This window comes from Monodelphis domestica, chromosome 7, assembly GCF_027887165.1.
Source record: "Monodelphis domestica isolate mMonDom1 chromosome 7, mMonDom1.pri, whole genome shotgun sequence".
Taxonomy (NCBI): Eukaryota; Metazoa; Chordata; class Mammalia; order Didelphimorphia; family Didelphidae; genus Monodelphis; species Monodelphis domestica.
Window position 1 is genome coordinate 145,279,878 of NC_077233.1, and position 20,113 is coordinate 145,299,990.

Sequence of the window (20,113 nt, forward strand, 5' to 3'; positions counted from 1 at the left end):
ACTTGGAGGAATCTACGAGAGAGAACACTACCCACATTCAGAGGAAACACTGTGGGAGTAAAAACACCGAAGAAAAATAACTGCTTGATTACATGGGTCGAGGGGGATATGGTTGGGGATGTAGACTCTGAATGAACATCCTGGTGCAAACATCAACAACATGGAAATAGTGTTCTAATCAAGGACACATGTAATACATAATGAAATTGCGCATCAGCTATGGGAAGGGGGAGGAGGGAGGGAAATAAGTGATTATTGTAACCAAGGAATAATGTTCTAAATTGACTAAATAAACTAATTCAAATAAGAAAAAAAAGTAATGAAAAATTAAAAAAAAAGAAAAGGCAGCAATTCTAAAAGGTTCCATTTGGAAGGTTTTTAAATTGATCTCAAATGACAGAGAGGTTTAAAAAAAAAACAGATTAAGGAAACCCTATTAAAAAAAAAAACCCACACACTATTCCCCTCAAAGGTTAAACAATAAGTAATTCTAGTTTCATCGTCTCAACTTATCTGTGACAAGCTATTATCCATATTCTGTCTAAAGACTTCCAGTAATAGGACCCAGAAATCTCTGAGACAGCTAATTATTTGGAATTTTTTCTTAATATTAATTCAAAATCAGCTTCTCTGCAGTTTTTTACTAAATGTTCCTAGTTTTACTTTCTTGTATCTCAGACTACTTTAATTGGAATGATACGGAAAAGAGATATTGAACTACATTTAGAGAGCACTACTCCATTTACTGTCAGGTACCCTAAAACTTAAGATATGTTGGGATCCTTAGGACAAAAGGAAGTAGGCTGTAAATATGTGTATTCTGTAGAGAGGGAAACCAAAGCTCAGAAAAGGTATGTCCAAGATCATACTAGAAAAGGGCAGTCAGAACTTGAACACAGATATTTTACTCCAAGTACAATGCTCCACCTACCAGATTACCACTACTGAAAACAATAACAAAACCCCAAGTAAACAGGATTAAGGATATTCCTTAATAAATTTCACAAATTTAAAACAAGTCAAAAAAAATTTAAATGGCTATACAATGTGTCTTCTTGGACATAAAGAATCCAAGGAGTAAACTTAAAAATAAAATGTCTGTTTTGGTCTTTCATGTTGATTCATTAATGATGGAACTGGAAATTCATATAAATTATTTTGGAAAACAATTTAGAATTATGCAATAAGAGTTACAAAGTTATAATTTTGATCTAATAATCCAGTTACTGGGTTTATATCACTAGAAGGTCACAGGCAGCAAGAAAAGTCTCATCTGTACAAAAACATTCATAGCAAGGTCCCAGAATAGATAATGCAACATACCCCTCTCCTTTCTGATGGAGTACTGGGGGGAAAAGGAGAAGGAAGAACCTGGGGTAGAATGTTACATATGTTGTGAAATTGAATCACTGTATTGAATATTTTTGCTGAACTGTTTTCCTTTGTCACAGGGAGGGGGTTCAATGTGACAGGGAAAGGATTTCTTCCTCCCTAGAAATGACTATGACATGAAGACAAACAACAGCAATAAAATGTAATTTAAAAGGAAAAAAAGGAGGGGGCAACTGGGTGTCTCAGTGGATTTAGAACTGAGATTGGGGGGGGGGGGTCCTAGGTTCAAATTGGGCCTCAGACACTTCCTAGCTGTGACCCTGGGCAATTTAACACCCATTGCCTAGCCCTTACCTTTCCTGTCTTGGAACCAATACACAGTATTGATTCTAAAATAGAAGGTAAGGGTTTAAAAAAAAAAGAAAAGAAAAGAAGTAGAAGCACACGTATAAGCAAAAAGTTGGAAATGTGTTCAAAGTTTGGGAAATGGCTGAATTGTGACATCAGAATGTAATGAAATATTATCAGATTATAAAGAATAATTAATATTATGAACTAAAAGAATGATGGAAACATTTTTTGAAATGATACAGAATAAAAAAACATATCCCAAAGAATATATACAATGTTAACAATTACCTAAATTAAAGTTTTATGATATATGTATGACTGAGAAACCAAGAAATTTATAAATGAAAAAGAAGTTTAGCCTTTCTCTTTTATTCTTTGGTGTTAGTTTTTCAAAGAAATGTGAGTTTATGAAAGAAGAAACAGAATGGAAGAAGAAGAGAAGGAAGGAAGAACACTAGTTTGATGGAACCAGGAAAAAGATTCGGGAAGAACTAAAATTAAGCCTATGGGCTAAAAATATGTGTATTAAACTGACATACTTTCCAGTCAGGGTAAGTATAATGCTCTCTTCTACCTTGATATTTCAGAATTCCTACCTCCTCCTTTCACAGATTAGCTCACATGCTTCTTCTGACAAGGGCCTTTCCTTATCTCCCCAAATGGGTTCCTTCCACATTTCTGAGTTTATACTATTTTGCATTTACTTAGAGGCATATTTATTTCCCTGCCTCCCCCAGAATGTAAGCACCTTGAGGGCAGGGGCTTTTTATTCCTGTCTTTGAATCCTATGCCTATTGCATAGCAGGTACTGAATACTTGTTGAATTGAATCATATACTCTCTTTTAAAAAATGTTTAATTTCTTCCAATTTTATGTAAAAATGTTTTTAATATTAATTTTTTAAATGTATGAGTTCCCAAGAGACCATTGTACACTGTAAGTGAAACAATCCAATATAATGGACTTTACTATTAGTAGCAATCCAGGTCATTCCTGAGGGACTTATGAGAAAGAATTATGGGAGTTGAAACACAAAAGAAAAACATATAACTTATCACTTGTTTATATGGGTTTATGATTTGGGGTTCCGGCTTTAAAAAATTGCTCTATGGTAAAAATTAATAATGTGGAAATAGTTATCAAATGATAATACATGTTATCTCAGTGGAATTGCTAGTTGGCTCTGGCAGGGGGGAGTAAAAAGGGGAGGGAAAGAAAGTGAATCATGGAAACATGGAAAAAAACATGTAATAAATAAATACATTTTTGAGTTCCAAATTCTTTCCCTCATTGAGAAGACAAGCAATTTGATATACATGTGAAGTCATGCAAAAGTTATCTCCATATTAGTCAAATTTTATACTCTATTACTAAAACATAAGTTACAGAATTCTGGGGTGAAGAAAAAAGAATTTCCTAATTATAGGCCAGTGAAATGTAATTGGATTCCTAGAAAAATTCTGAAGCATATTACTAAAGGAATGGTGAATGGTTAGTGAATATCTGAAAAGGAAAGTAGTTATCATGCTAAGCTAGAAGAGATTCATTAAGGGCAGACCAACCTAGACTAGTCATATTTCTTTTTTACACAGTATTCTTAGATTTCTTTTGACAGATTCTCCTAGAACAAGGAACTATACTATAAATATAACTTACCTATATTTTTGTAAAATAGTTGAGAAATTTCTCATCCTACTTGCACAGAAAAGGTGAATCAATGTGGGCTAGACAATACTGTAGCATTCCAAGCATATTCACATCTATGAAATATAAATGATTGTATGACTACTGTATCTCCAGACACAAGGTGATACGATACTCTGACATTTGTGAATGAAATCTTGACCTGGCCATGCGGCCTATTGCCTAAGACAAACTCATTAACATTTTTGACTTGGAGTCGCTTAGAGGAAAAGCAGAGTTGAAATCTACACGCCCATAAAGGTGTCACCTTCACCTTGCCATCCAATCTGAATTGTCTATGCTTTGTTATTGGTCACTGATCCTGGCAATCCCCAATAAAGCCTGGGGTAAAGGCGTGGTTCCCTCTCTCTCTCCCTGGTTCTAGCAATCTTAAAGCTTCGCTACTGTCTCTTCACTAAAGCCCCTCTGGGCCACATGCTTTCTATCTCGGAATCTTTACTTCCACGTGTCTGCAAACTGGATCATGCCTGCCCTGTCAATTACTTTGACTTATCTGTGTCTCTCATTCTTCACCCATATTCTCAGACTCCTCACTCCCTCTCAAGTCCCAACCCACAAAGGAAAAATCCCTTTTTTGTAACCAACACTAACAGGTTACAAATACAATTGAGTAAAGAGGGAACATTTTCAACAGCCAAATCCAAAGTAAAGTCCTTAGTTGTTGATTTGTCAATTTAGAAGGGGGTCTCCAATGGAATGCACAAAGGGATTTGTGCTTGGTCTTGTGCTTTTTGATATTTTTCTCAGTTATTTGGATAGAAGAAGAGATGGCATGCTCATAAAATTTGCAGGTGACAAAAAGTAACATATAAGATTAAAAATTACCTTGACAGGCTCAAATTGGGATTTCATTAGTATAAAAATTTCATCTATCCATGCTCTTTTTTGAATAAGATAAAATTCAGTGAGCATAGATATAAAGTTTTTATATATTCAAAAAAAAGCACAAAATTGGAAAAAGTCTTATTAGATAACAGTTTGCTAGAACACATCTTGGGAGTCTGAATGAGAAAGATATAGGATTTTTCATGAACTTAAAACAAGTGAACAATTTGATATGGCAGTTGTTTTCATTAATAGAGATATGGTGTCTACCAGAACTATGAAGATAATAGTAGCATAGTGTTATACTCTGTCCTAGTCAGATCACATATACAATACTATGTTTCGTTTTTGTGTACCATATTTTAGAAAGGACACTGATGTCGCCAATGAGTACCCAACAGAAGGCCGCTAGGGTGGTGAGAGACCTCAAGTTCATAACAGAAAAGGGCTGATTGACTGAAGAAACTGGACATACATATCCTGGAGAAGAAAAGACTGATAGACACGGGACTGACTGCTGTCTTTAAGAATTTGAAGGGTTGATACATTGGAAAAGGACTTGTTTTTCTTGGCCTCAGTGGACAAAACTAGGAATAAGTGGAAGGAAATTACAGGGAAGCAAATATAGACTTGATGCATATAAGGAAAACTTTGATAATTAGTGATATCCAGAAGAATAGTCTACCATGGGAGGTAATGGGTCCCCCTGTCCCAGATGTCTTCAAATTAAAGATCACAGAATTTGTCAAGCAAGTTGTAGATTCTCATTAACTAAAGGTTGACCACAGTGACCTCTGAAGATCCAACTCTGAAATGCTTTGAAACATTTTTGACTACACCAAAGCTAATGAAACAAATGAGAGGAAATTTAAACAATGAGTCACACTATACACGGGCAGAGACCTCATTAAACCCTAACATCTGGCAACTCAGCAAGATTGTCCAGGAAAAGGGAGAAAACCACCAATAGCAGAGAGGTTTTGGTGAATCTGTGGGGGCCAGTGCTTACAGAAAAGAAGGGACTCGGGGAATGTCTGAATTGTGAAAAACAGAAAACTTTGGGGGGAGAGGAAGAGTATTTTTAAAATGAAAAGGTAAGGAATACAAATGTACATTTTATATGTTATCACTGAGGAATGTTTGTACCTATTGGAAGGTACATCCTTCCTGCAGTCCATAAACAGTTCAATTCAACTCAACAAATGTCTCTAGGCACCTATGTATGTATAAGGCAATTTACTGAGATTATAAAGCATGGAAAGCAACATTTTCCCTTCCATGTCCTTAAGGAGTTATTGTCAAAAGGGTGAATGAGACAACACAGGATTATCATAATTTTCCTGGAGTCCAAAGGAGGATGCAAAGTACTTCAAGAAAATTTGAGGAACAGAACACTTTCAGGATTGAAGGCAAAATCAGAGAAGTGTGTAAGGAAGACATCAGCCTAAAGGAAGAGAAAGACTTCATCAGGGGAGATATGGAATAAGTGATCCTTAGTAGGGAAAATAGATTATGTTAATGGGTAAGTTGGGAGGATGCTGGACAAGACCAGAGGACAGCTACGAGTTTAGTTTGACTGGAACACAGGATATAGGAGTAATATGAAATCATTTGAGAATTAGACTACGGAGAATTTTAAATACCAGTTGAAGAAGTCTTGAGTTTTAGCCCATTGGAAATAAGCTACTGAAACTTTTTCAGTAGATGAATGATATAGTAGGAATTGTGAATTGAGATTTTTTTTTTCATCAGGAAGATTCGAAAGGGAAAGAGACTGGAGACAGGGAAACCAGTTAGGAAATCATTACAATAGAGAAGAGAGAAGAGAGGGCCTGAACTCTGACAATATGACAAACCAAGAAGAGGCTAGTATGAGAGTTCGTAGAAGTAGAATCAGCAGGGCTTGTGTGTGATAATAAGACAGAAAGAGTTAAAAAGGAAGCAATGTAATATACAAAAGAAAGTGAGACAGATTTAGAGTCAGAAGATATAAATTCCCATACTTACTTCCCTGGATGACAATGAGTGAGCTGGACTAGGTCTATGGTCTCTTCCAGTAAATCTATGGTCCTATGGCTCTAAAGACTGGTAACATCAGAAAGAGAACCTATAAAAGGGTATGTTTTGAAAAATATGATTAATTAAAGTTTGGATATGTTGAATTTAAGGGGCAAAGGGGGCAGCCAAGTAGAGAAATTCAATAAGCAGTTGGAGATGTGGAAATGACATTCAGTGGAGTACATGAGGTTGGATATTTTGGATTTGGAGAGCAATAATAAAGTAATAATTGAAATGATGGAAGTGGATGAGATCAGGGGTAGCTAGGTAACACAGTGAATAGAATGCCAGGCCTGAAGTCAGGAGAGCCTGGACTAAAATATGGCCTCAGATATTTCACATGTGTGACCTTGGAAAAGTCACTTAACCCTTTTGGCCTAACCCTTGCCCTTCTGTCTCTGAGTTGTTATTAAGACAGAAAGCAAAGGGGGGCAGCTGGGTGGCTCAGTGGATTGAGAGTCAGGCCCAGAGATAGGAGTTCCTGGGTTCGAATGTGGCCTCAGACACTTCCCAGCTGGTTGACCCTGGGCAAGTCACTTAACCCCCATTGCCTAGCCCTTACTGTTCTGCCTTAGAATCAATACATAGTGTTAATTCTAAGATGGAAAGTAAAGGTTTATTTATTTTAAAAAAATACAGAAAGCAAAAGGAGGGAGAGATGGAAAAAGGGAGGGGGAGGGAGGGAGAAAGGGAGAAAGAGAGAAGGAGAAGGAGAGGGAGAAGAGAGAGATGAGATTCAGAGAAAGACTGTAGAATAGAACAGTGCTTTAGGGGATGATCACATCTGGTAGGCAGCAGGAAATTGAACCACTGGCAACTGAAATCAAAGAAAGAATGATGAGACAAGTAGAAGCTGACCAGGAAAATATCATGGAAGCCAAGGGAGGTGTAGCAGGTACTATAAAATATCCTTTCTCCCTTGACCTCACTTATTGGGATTTTTCCTGAAATAGCCCCGAGGTAATTTGAATAATGTAGTCTGGCTGCATCTATTACAAGAAGATGGAAATAGAAAAAAAGGAGGGAAGGACTGTCTCTACACATTCAAAGACCAAGTTAGGGATTGATGACTGACCACTAGGAACTAGGGGAGAGAAAGCAAACAATATTGGCTTCCCATAACCTTGTATTGACTTGAAGATAAAGACTCAAAGGAACTCTGGAATTAAGCATTTTTTAAGCTACTCTATGCCAGGTACTCAAGATAAATGACAAAACAAACAGTTCCTGCCCTCCAAAAATTTACAATCTAAAACAAAAGATACCACGTACACCTATAGGAATATACAAAATACATACAAAGTACATATGAGGTAACCTTAAGAGGGGAAGGCACCAGTAGGAGGAACAATTTCTTTTAGAAGATGGTGTTTGAGTTACACTTTAAATGAGGAAAGTCAGAAGTAAAGGGGAGAGGGCAGCTGGGTGGCTCAGTGGATTGATAGCCAAGCCTAGAGAAGGGAGGTCCTGGGTTCAAATCTGGCCTCAGACACTTCCCAGCTGTATGACCCTAGGCAAGTCACTTAACCCCCATTGCCTAGACCTTACCACTCTTCTGCCTTAGAACCAATACCCAGTATTGATTCCAAGATGGAAGGTAAGGGTTTAAAAAAAAAAAAGAAGTGAAGGGGAAAGGCATTTCTGTCTTGCGGGTCAGCCAGTGCAAAGCCAAGGAGAATGAGATTCAAGTAGGAAAAATAGCAAGTAGGTTAGATGGGCTGGACTACATAGTGAGAAGTCTAGAAAGGTAGACAAGGGTCAGGTTGTGAGGAGCTTTAAAAGTCAAAGGATGAGTTTACTTTTGATCCTAGATAACAGAAAATCACTGGCGTTTACTGACTGAAGATTGGGCAAGTGGGAAGGGAATATGGTCACAACCACATTTTAGGAAACTTTTTCAACTTTCTGATCTCCCAAGAAGTGAGCCGATCTTTACTGCTCCACAGAGAAGAAGACTGCTGGGGGCTATCAGTCCACTTCTTTGACAAGTCTTTGTAGAGTTTGTAATTTGGGAGGAAAAATGTGAGAAAGAGAAATAAGTGTTTCATAAATATGTCCTAAGGCAGATAAGTCCTCTTCCCCATTCCTTGGGGTGGTTGGGAATGGAATGCAACTGATGAGATAATCTTTTCCAACATTAGACAGGCCAAGCTATTTTCACAATCCTTTAATACTTTGATATTAGAAACCAAAGTACAATTTTATTAATTTTCTAATGTGACATTTTATAAAAGAAGAAAAAATCAATAATAAATCTTATCAGGAAATTAAAAGTTATAGAGTTTTACTAAACTTAGCCTTTTTTAACTATATTGGCTACCAAGTATTGTATATATACTGTACCTATCACTGACAGATTAAATGATTTATTATTTTTCTCACATCCTGACTTTAAAGGTTTAAAAATAGCACTAAAAAGAGCAATTAATGTCACCCTTTGTCTAATCCTGATTTCAAAAGCAGACAAGAGGGAAGGAAAACTTTTAAAATGCTAATGAGGGAAACAGCTAGAAAGCTAGCTACATCTATCTCTTGTGAACAGTGTAGTTCATTGTTGGCGAACCTATTGCACACATGATGGAGAGGGCTGCTCCCTCTCCCCTCCATACCCCAAGACATTTCTCACATGACCCTCCCCTCTGCCCAGCAGTCCAATGGGAGTGCTTCCTCCCTCCCCTGTCTGGGGTAAGGCAAAGGGGCTCACATGTGGCTTGGGCAGTTTGGGCACTTGGTCTCTAAAAGGTTTGCCATCATTGATCTAGTTCTATTCTGGAAAAGGGGAATGAAGACCACATTTGACAGATTATTGAAAATAGATTCATCAATGTTCATGCCCCCAAATAATTTTTAAGATTATTTCATAATTAGTAAAATTTATAGCACATATGGTGAAAGAGAGAATAAACACTATTCAGAAGGGAAATAACTAGAACACTGGTCTTAGAGTTAGGAGACCTAGAATGAAATCCAGGTTTCTCTTCCCACCAGACACATAACCTTAGACAAATCATAACAAATCTGAGCCTCATTTCCTCCATCTGTAAAATGAGAATATTTGTTGTACTGTCTACCCTACAGGGCTATTATTATGAAGAATGTAGTTAATAAAATCTTTAAGTGAAAAGTAAATGTACATTATTGTTATCCAATTGTCCCAAATAACAGAATGTGCAGTGTTTTAAAATATTAATTAAAATGATTGTGATTAAAGCAAGAGACATTATAAGAAATGAGACAAAAGTCCTGCTTTCAAAATGTTGTAACTAAATTGGCTATTATTAGCTGTATTAGTTATTAGAGGATTTTTACTATAAAGTCATACAAAGTACACTTTGGAAACAATACTCAACATTTACTATTTTAAATCCATAGGCACAGATTTAGTCGAGTGTTGGTGATTATATAAAATGACAGTAGGGTGCAATGGGGAAAGCAATGAACTAGCCTTAGAATCATAAAAGCTGGATTTGAGCACATGGACATTGGCCAAATCACTTAACTTTTACGTGCCCTTAAGTCTCAGTTGCAAAATGGAAAGGAAACACACCCTGCTTTATCTACCTTCCTTCTCAAGGGTGGTTGGGAAGTCACATGAAACGAGGCAAAGTACTATAAATGTACTCTATTTAATTAATGACATTATTGTTAATAAAGCTTGAAGAGATCCCTCATTTTATTAGTATAAGTACTATTTTCCACTGATGTAATCCTCTCATTATTACTGATAATAAAAATCAATACTGTCAACTAGCTATTAAGAAATGTTAAAGGTCCATAGGATCAGAAGTGGAAAGGAACAAAGTCATAACAACTAAGATCAAATACTAATAAAAAACTAGTTTTGGATAAGTTGGGAAAACAGTTTTGCTAGTTTTGAAAAAAATGCAAATTAGAATAATTTTAAAGTACCATTAAATCCTATTAAAAGTAAGAATACTGAAAACAATGATACTTCATATACTGGAGTGCTGTGGAAATCTGGTAGATATATGCATAGCTAGGAAGATTATTAATTGTTTTAGTCTTTATGATTTGTAACAGGGGCTACAAAACAGTTTATACTTTTTATGCCAACGAAATAACCCAAAGGGGCAAGAGGAAGAATTTATTTGAACAAAGATACTCAGCTATTTATAGTATTACACAAAATGCAAACAACTAAAATGACTATATTATTAGCTGATGAGCTAAGCAAACCACAGTATCTTTTTTTTAAATCTAAGTTATTTTAAGATGACAGAATATCACAGAAATAATAAAAATGAAATTTGTGGATTATAGCCACAGAAACATCCATGTGAAATTATGTTTGGTGAAAAAAACTCAAAACACAATAGCCTATACACATATTGATTATAGCTATGTAAGAATATTTGACTAAACATTAAAAGACTAGGAAAAAAGCTCTGCATGACTATAAACAGAGTTTGGTATCAAGTTAATTTTTAAGTTTATAAAAGTTCATGACTTTAAAATTACAGCAACAAAATAAAAGAGACATATATCTCTTTGTAAAATTCAAGTTCTTGACCATTCCCCTAACCCTTTCCCCAAGGTCAGAATATCTTACATTTTTCTGCCTAATTTCATAGCTACCTCTAAGGCCCTCATCACCTCTCACCAGGTATTTAGTACAATAGTCTCTTTCTTTTCCATTTTTTTATGATGCCTTGTTTTTATATTATCTCTCCCCCTCCCAGGCAGTCATCTCATATAACAAATACTATTTTCTGAAAACAGAAATAAAGAAAGATAGGGGGAAAACAGTATAACTTATCAAAACATTGAAAAAGTCTGAAAACATACAATGTATATATAACACTGGTGGACTTATTTGCTGGTAGGACTCTTCTCATTTCTTTTCTGAGCTGTGTTCATTCTTTCCCATTTAAATAGTAGCCTCTTAACGAGTCATTATGCTCAGAGTTGTCAAAATAATTTTCCGAAAGTACAAGTCTGATCATGTTATTCCTCTACTCAATAAACTTCAAAGTTCACTATTGCATCTAAGAAATCAAACATAAGCTTCTATGCTTTACTTTTAAAGTTCTTCACATTCTGGATCTTTTTTCTATCCTCCTTTTTTCTAACTTTTGTAACACATTTCTTTTTTGCGTTTTTACAGTATAGCCTTTAAGGGTTAAATTAGGGGTTTTTACAAAATAAGACAGCAGTTTTTAATAATCTAAGTTTTAATGGGAATATAGTTGAGTTGTAAATTAATGTTATCTCTTTAAGCCAGAGGAAAAATAAAACTTCTAGCAGCTTTTAACAAATAACAATTTAGTTTAATTAGAGATAGTAAAAAAAATATAGTAAAGGAAGGAAAGACAGAAAAGAGGAGAGATTATTAATCTTATACCCTATAAATATACCTAGAATTCCTAATACTACCTAAAATTCCCAATAACTACCTCTGTCTTCTCAGGACAGCTTCTTCTTGCCTGGCAAACACCAGGCCTATCTAACCTACACTATCTACCTAACTCCCTAAGATAATAAATAGACTGCTACCACTCACTCATTCCTTCAATCAGTTTTCTATAACAGCCCAAACTGTCAGTAGCCAACTGACAGCAGATCCTTGCCTATGAGACAGAGACCTCCCACTCTCTAGAGATCCCAGAGGCAAAAAGTCCTTTAAAGCTAAAGCCAAAAGCCCTCTTAGTAAGCTCAGGCCTGCCTTTATATTCCAGCAACTAAACACCAACCCACACTACCAGCAACCAACCCCCAATGATCAACTCACCCAGCAGCCCACAACTAAGGCTGGCTCAGCAGGGGGCTTCCAGGTTCCTACTTCCTGTCACTATGGGCTGGTTAATCCCTACACATCACATCTCTATGGTAAGAGGGCCTCCAGGTTCCCCATTAAATTAAAGAATTCCTTTTTACAAGTCAAACTGACCTCCGTGCTGTTGCTATAGAGTTAGAAGATTGATTGAGGCTCAAAAAAAATTTTTTTAATTCAAAGATATTTATTTTCCCAATTTCATATACTTTCTGAAATTTTAAGATTTAAATTCCTTCTCTTCCCCCTTACAAAGTTATGGTAAGCAATTTGATCTGGGTTACACATGCATTACTCAAAATTTCACTTCTGAAAATTACTACCTATACATGACCATGGGCAAGTCATTAAACCTCCATAGGGGCTTAGTTTTCTTGTCTTTAAAATTATGGAAATAGATTGGATGGCCTCTAAGGTCTGCTTTCTGATTAGGATCTATGATCTTATGATCTTATAAGGTTAAGAAGTTGACCAGTTAAGCTATTACATAATGAGAAGTTTGAAAGAGAATTATGCTTCTCAGAAACCCCTCAAAAAACATCAAAGAGAAACACAAAGGATGAAAAAAGTTTTAAAAACACAAGAAAAGAAAAGAAATAAACTAAGTGAAAGAAGGGTGATGAAACAATTAAATAATACTATCATGGAACAGAATTATATAAAATCCTAGAAGCAATGTAGATGGGAAAAAGAAATGATAAAATGTATCTTTAAGAAATGTCATTACCTTCATTGAATATGCCATTTAATTCTAGAAATTCCCCAAAAAGTTTGAAATTAAAAAACCGACATTAACAGATGCTTTAAAAAATTGGGAGGAAGAAATGAATCAAAATGAAAAATGTAATATAAAAACTTAAAAGAACAGAATCAACAAACAATAGACCTAATTACAGCAGAAAACAATTAAAACCAAAGAAGACCAAATATAGGAACTAGTCCTAGAAAAAAATGCTAAATCATCTAAACATGCATGATCAACTGATTGATCTGTGCTTGAAGATAAGTCAAGATGCAGTAATCTTGGAAAATTTAGAAAATTAAAAATGGTTTGAAGCCAATATTCTAGGAAATTGTCAAAGAAAACTTTACAGAATTAGAAAGAAACCAGTTATGATATAAAAATAGAAAGTTTCTGCTGCGGAGGGACCAGTCCTCACAGGGTTCAGGGATCATTGGTGGGATGACAGCATCAGCAAATAAGATGAGATGAGAGACAGTTAAAGTTTCACCTGGATCCAGGCATTATAGTAACTGCTCCACTCTGGCTCGGGCTGACTTTTATTTTTATACATTCAAGTAGCACACATCTACTTGGCACACAGTTTCATTTTCAACACACATGCTTCCTTACAGGTAATGGAATAGGGCATACATTAACTTTTAACAAATCGTTTGGTTGACATTCTATAATTATACTATATTCTTTGATTCCATGGATTCTAACAACAAATGCAAAGCTTTGCAGAAGATACATGTTTTCTCATCATGGGTAGCACAGCTAGAGGTCACTCCTTCACTAACCCGTGAGGTACCAGACATGCAATTAAGCTAAGAATAATTACGCGTTACACTAGCCAGTTACATAATCAATCAGACTTCTAAGGATACAATCAACACAACATTGTTGCAAGCCTGCAGGGTTAACGGGTATAATCAACATAACCCAGTTTAAGTATTATTCCATTATCTGGCTTTCATTCTCTAATGTTTTACTAAGGTATCCAAGACATATTGCCTAGTCTACCGTTAACAACACAATTCAGTGGAGTGGAACGTAGCAGCTTTTCCATGAAAGGCAATTAATATACAGTACAGTTTTGTTGGGGGTTTATGCCTAAAGGGGTCCCATCTATGATCCCTTATCTAAATGGGTACATAGGAGTTCTTAAGTCTGATTTTGTAAGTAGAATCTCTAGGCAATATTTTAAGGGGAATTTCTATATCATTACATATAAGGGTGGAATTTTCCTGGAGCTGAGTGAGAATAGTAATCATAACAATTCCAATAATAGGGGGTGTTAATAAGAGAGGAGTCACACAGAGGGGACTGAGTGGGTATTTCCATCCTTCCTAGGGGCTGCTTTGCAATCCCCCAGATTCCACCTGTGATTGTATCAGAGAGCATGGATTTGATGGCTCCTGGCAAGTATCCAAAGAACTCAGACAAGTAAAAATCTAAGGTTTTATAGTCTTAGACACATTATAAACTCCAATATGGTGATTATACTATAAACTTCCAAAAGAAAGTAAAAAATTATTTAAAAGGGAAAAATCATCAAGCTCACAATGAACTTTGGGGGATAAGAGGAGAACTTTGAATACAATGTATAAAAATATAAGCCCATGAGCCCAATACTTAGCAAAAGAAAGTCTACTTTTCTGTGGCAAAAAGTAAATGTTTCAAAAGAATATTTGAAAATTTGCAGGACAAAGTATGCACTTAATGAAACATGAGAGGCCCTGCTAGTAAGAAAGATAAATACTTAAATCATACTTGTAAAATCAAGATAAGTCAGCTGCCAATACTATGAAGCTTCCCAAATATTGTATGAGCTAAATCACTAAATGTTTCAGAAGAGTGAACCAGTGGGGAAGAGGAAAGGAGAGAAGCCAGAAAGGAGCAAGGTAATCATCAAAGTGAAATTCCTGTCTTTGATAAAGTGGAAGGTCAGATTTTTAAAATTTACAGACATATTACTTTATAGTAATAACAGAAATATATAGAAATAACAGAAAATTTTGTTTAGATTTTGTTAGTAAGTTCAGGTAAACAACTGAATTAATTTTAAAAGTATATCTTTCTGATAAAACTATTGAAGAAAAGTTATAAAGCTGTAAACTAAAAGGGGGGGGGGGAATAGGAAAAAATATTTATTGCAAATATTTACCAGAAAATAGATCTGACATCAAGAATCCATAAAAAGTGACATTTACATAAGTACTTTAAAGTTTATATGCTGTTTTACATATATTATCTCATTTATGATTATTTATTAAGAACTATAACCCTTGGCTCTTAAGACCACTAAGGTAACAAATTCACTTCAAATTCAAGGAGTCCAATTTTTATATTTAAAAGGCCAAATTCCTAAATTACACCCAGAAAAAGCTCACTACTTTTTAAAATTCTCCAATATTTTCTGCTGATAGAAGAACAAAAAACATTTTGGGGAGATAGCAAGCTAGATGAAGAAGATATGTCCCCTAGCCTAAGCAGAAAATGAATGCATTCTTTCCTCATACCATATGTTTGGTCTGGCTGAATTTCTGGAATGCTGGTCAAAATCAGGACAATTTGCTCACAAGTGCATGGTGAAATCTGATTCTCCTTGAAACAAACTCAATTATTTGGTAAAGATTTTTTTCCTTCTAAAGAAACATTTTGGTTCCTGAACCCAAGAATGTTTTTGGCTTTTTCAGGGGCATGAAAGGAAGGAAGCACTTTTTTTTCTGAATATTACTCACATTAAAGTAAATGGAATCAGGAACACAATATACACAATTGCTGAAATACTGTAATTTATCTTAACATTGATCACATTAAAAAAGAATAATTTAAAAATATTTAATTAACCCCTTATTTTCATATCATCTTCATGTCCAAACATTCCCCATACTCATCCCCTACCTCACAAACAACCTCTTATAAAAAAGAATTTATTTTGGGGGGTGGAAATCAACAGTACAGTAGACCTTACCAACACATCACTCACCTTCGACAGTCCAGCATTTGAAATGTTCTACACTCAGTATCTCACCTTGGCTAAGGAGGGAGGGAGATGCATCTTCTCATCTTTAGTAAGGCTAATCTTGACCATTATAATTATACAGTAGTCAGGGTCCTCCTCCCATCATTTATATTATTTCAGAAATTATATATATTTTTTCCTGGTTCTATTTATTTAACTTTGTATCGGTTCATATACAATTTCCCATGCTTTCCCAAATTCTTCACTTTGAAATGAAGTATTATTCCATTATGTTCATGTAGTACAATTCATTTAGTTGTTTCCCAATTGACAAGCATCTATTTTGTTTCTAATTCACTACAAAAAAGGGCTATTGGGGAAATCTGCAATTTAAGAAACTAGACTCATGGCATCTGATAGTCATTTCTTTAATTCAGGTACTAACATTTGAGATCCTAATTCATTTGAAAAGTTTCCTATGTAAATGATAAAGAAAGCATTCTGTAAAAGTGATTCCATAATGAGAAAAAAGATGATTAAATAAAACATTATAACATAAAATTCAGAAATTAATTTCATAATTTAGATAACTAGCATGAAACTCCTTTGACCTTCTACACACATACACAAGATTCATTTAGCATATCTCAGCTGATGTAGATCACATCTAGTTTGTAATAAAGTCTTCCATCTTAGCAAATCCAGTTTTGAGTCTCTTTTTCCTCCTCTCTAAAGTTGGTTTCAGTCTCTTAGGTACCTTCCTTTTCTCACATTCTATGAAGTTATAGATTCTATACATCAGTACCATAATGTAAGCTCAAAAATGCATGGCCATTTCCATTTTATTTGATTTATGTTGATATCCAAGTACCTACTCCTATATACTCTGCATATGGTGCCAGGAAGGCATCAATAATCAATTGATAATATCTCTCTGAGAAACTCTTTATGTATGAGAATTCCAATTAAGATTCTACATCAAAGTATCAATTTGTCTTCTCCTAATAAGCTACAAGTTCTTTGGCCACTTTATGCCAGCTTTTATCACATTCCTTTCTTTCCCCCCAGCCTGTGGCATGGTTATGTTTGGCTCAGAAGTAACCAGCATATTGTAAGCTATAAATGAGGTGATCTAAAGCTATTCTTTGTGCACTGAATAGAAGTTTGTGTATCACAGGACTCTATCCTGAACGTGGTGATCTGGAGGTTCTGCTTTCTGAGAGGCAACTCTCCCACAGGCCACACCTCTGAACTCTAAACTAGTATAATCTACAAGCTACTATCAAATAGCTAAATAATCTTCAAGCTGGGCAAAGTCTATGCTCACAGAATCATATTTTACTGAGACAAACAGAAAGAATATAAAGACAAAAGTTAATTTTGCTACTATAAAACACACAAGTTCCCAACCCAAAATATTTATCATTGATGTTTAAAATTGCCTCCTTAGCATCTACAATTTTTGGAAAAAAAAAAAGCATTAGTCTTTTCTCTGTACTACTTCTTTTAAAATGCAGATATTCTGGGGGTCAGCTGGGGGCTCAGTGAATTGAGACCAGGCCCAGAGATGGGAGGTCCTAGGTTCAAATCTGGTCTCAGATACTTCCTAGCTTTGAGACCCTGGGCAAGTCACTTAACCCCAGTTGCCCGGCCTTTACCACTCTTCTGCTTGTGTATTGGTTCTAAGGCAGAAGGTAAGGGTTTTAAAAAATACAAACATTCTAGAGAAAAGTAGTAAAAGCAACATCATCATTATAATCAACAATGAGGACCACTTCAGAGCTTGTCTAAACCAACTCCCTCCTTTTATAGACAAAGAACCAGGGGTCCTAAAAGGTAGAATGACTTGCCCAAGGCCATATAACTCCTCATTTACAAAATGCTCTCCTCAAAACCACTTTATGAAATTTGTAGTACAAATACCATTATTCCCATTTTCCAAATGAGGAAACTGAGGCTCTATATGATTAGGTCACTTGAGACTAGAGCAGGGTTTAATCTCACATCTCATGACTTCAGCTTTAGCAATTCTACTCACTACAGCATCCTGTACATAAAATCCTTAATATGGATGAACAACATATTTTCTCACTCAGAAAAGATCTGGGCAATCTTGAGGATAAGGAACTTTACAAGAGGAAAAGGGTCCTAACGTAGCTCTACCTTGTTTATAATTTTGCCTATGTTCATCTTGGTCATAACATATATAGTTAAATAAATCTGCAAAGTACTGAATCATGTGCATTTAATCAATTTTATAATAACTTGGTCCTATAGCAAAGGATCATCCAGGTTCATAGATTCATAGAGTTAGAGAAAGAAAAGACCCTAAGAGGTCAGACCCAAAGAAGCCCTACTGCATTTAATTCCTATATTTTACAGATGAAGAACCAGAGATCCTGAGAATTTAAATGAAGCCAGGATCACACAGCTAGCTAGTACCTCAGATAATGTCCAAATCCAGGCATTCCTGAGTCCAACTCTGGCACTCTATCTACTACAAAAATTAACCCCAAAGATTTTTAATTCAGTATCATGTTTACCCTATGTACTCATATACCCAATATTCTTTTTTGTTATTTTTATTTTTATTTGGTCAATTTCAAACATTATTCCTGGGTTACAAAAATAATTTTCTATTCCTTCCTACCCTCCCCTATCCCCTCCCATAGCCGACACTCAATTCCGCTGGGTATTACATGTGTCCATTATCAGAAGCCACTTCCATGTTGTTGGTGTTTGCATTAGGATGTTCATTTAGAGTCTACATCCCCAATCATATCCCCTCGACCCACGTATTCAAGTGGTTGTTTTTCTTCTGTGATTCTATTCCCACAGTTTTTCCTCTGTATGTGGATAGTGTTCTTTCTCATAGATCCCTCCCAGTTGTTCAGGATCACTGCATTGCCACTAATGGAGAAGTCCATTACATTCAATTGTACCACAGTGTATCAGTCTCTGTGTACAATATTCTCCTGGTTCTGCTCCTTTCACTCTGCATCAGTTCCTGGAGGTTGTTCCAATTCACATGGAATTCCTCCAGTTCATTATTCCTTTGAGCACAATAGTATTCCATCACCAACATATACCACAATTAATTCAGCCATTCCCCAATTGAAGGGCATCCCCTCATTTTCCAGTTGTTTCCATCACAAAGAATGCAGCTAAGAATATTTTTGTACATGTCTTTTTCCTTATTATCTCTTTGTGGTACAAACCCAGCAGTGCTATGGCTGGTTAAAGGGCAACAAAACAGTCTTTTATTGCCCTTTGGGTATAGTTCCAAATTGCCCTCCAGAATGGTTGGATCAATTCACAACACCACCAGCAATGCATTAATGTCCCAATTTTGCCACATCCCCTCCAGCATTCGTTACTTTCCTTTGCTGTCATGTTAGCCAATCTGCTAAGTGTGAGGTGATACCTCAGAGTTGTTTTGATTTGCATTTCTCTGATTATAAGAGATTTAGAGCACTTTTTCATGTGCTGAATAATAGTTTTGATTTCCTTAACTGAAAATTGCCTATTCATGTCCCTTGCCCATTTTTCAATTGGAGAATGGCTTGATTTTTTGTACAACTGGTTTAGCTCTTTATAAATTTTAGTAATTAGACCTTTGTTAGACATTTTTGTAATGAAGATTGTTTCCCAATTTGTTGCTTCCTTTCTAGTTTTGGATGCAATAGTTTTGTTTGTACAAAACCTTTTTAATTTGATGTAATCAAAATTAATTATTTTACTTTTTCTGACTCCTTCTAAGTCTTGCTTGGTTTTAAAATTTTTCCCTTCCCAGAGGTCTGACATGTATACTATTCTGTGTTCCCATGATCTACTTACAGTTTCCTTCTTTATATTCAAGTTTATCTTGGTGTAGGGTATGAGGTGTTGGCCCAAGCCTAATCTCTCCCACACTATCTTCCAATTTTCCCAGCAGTTCTTATCTAATAGTGGATTTTTGTCCCAAAAGCCGGGGTCTTTGGGTTTGTCATGGACTGTCTTGCTGAGGTCACTTACCCCAAGTCTATTCCACTGATCCTCCTTTCTGTCTCTTAGCAAGTACCAAATTGTTTTGATGACCACTGCTTTACAATATAGTTTGAGATCTGGGACTGCAAGGCTGCCTTCCTTTGCATTTTTTTCATTATTTCCCTGGATATCCTTGATCTTTTGTTCTTCCAAATGAACTTTTTTATGTTTTTTTCTAATTTAGTAAAAAAGTTTTCTGGAAGTTCGATGGGTATGGCACTAAATAAATAAGTTTGGGTAGGATGGTCTTTTTATTATGTTAGCTCATCCCACCCATGAGAAGTTAATGTTTTTTTCAATTGCCCAGATCTAGTTTTAGTTGTGCGGAAAGTGT

At 35.6% G+C, this 20,113-nt stretch overlaps 1 protein-coding gene across 4 annotated transcripts in view; it reads right to left on the reverse strand.

Annotated features, from left to right (window-relative positions):
* Positions 1-20,113, reverse strand: part of FAM234A (family with sequence similarity 234 member A) — a 91,474-nt gene that overhangs the window by 23,535 nt on the left and 47,826 nt on the right. Inside the window, exon 4 of one of the 4 annotated variants that reach the window (XM_007499183.3) lies at positions 6,220-6,319. The exons of 2 other annotated variants lie outside the window; for them this stretch is intronic. The gene's annotated coding sequence lies outside the window, so the exon portion shown is untranslated. Of the gene's footprint in view, positions 1-3,339; positions 3,361-6,219; positions 6,320-20,113 lie in introns of those variants that run through there. One more of the 4 variants, XM_001372284.4, reaches the window with a different exon arrangement.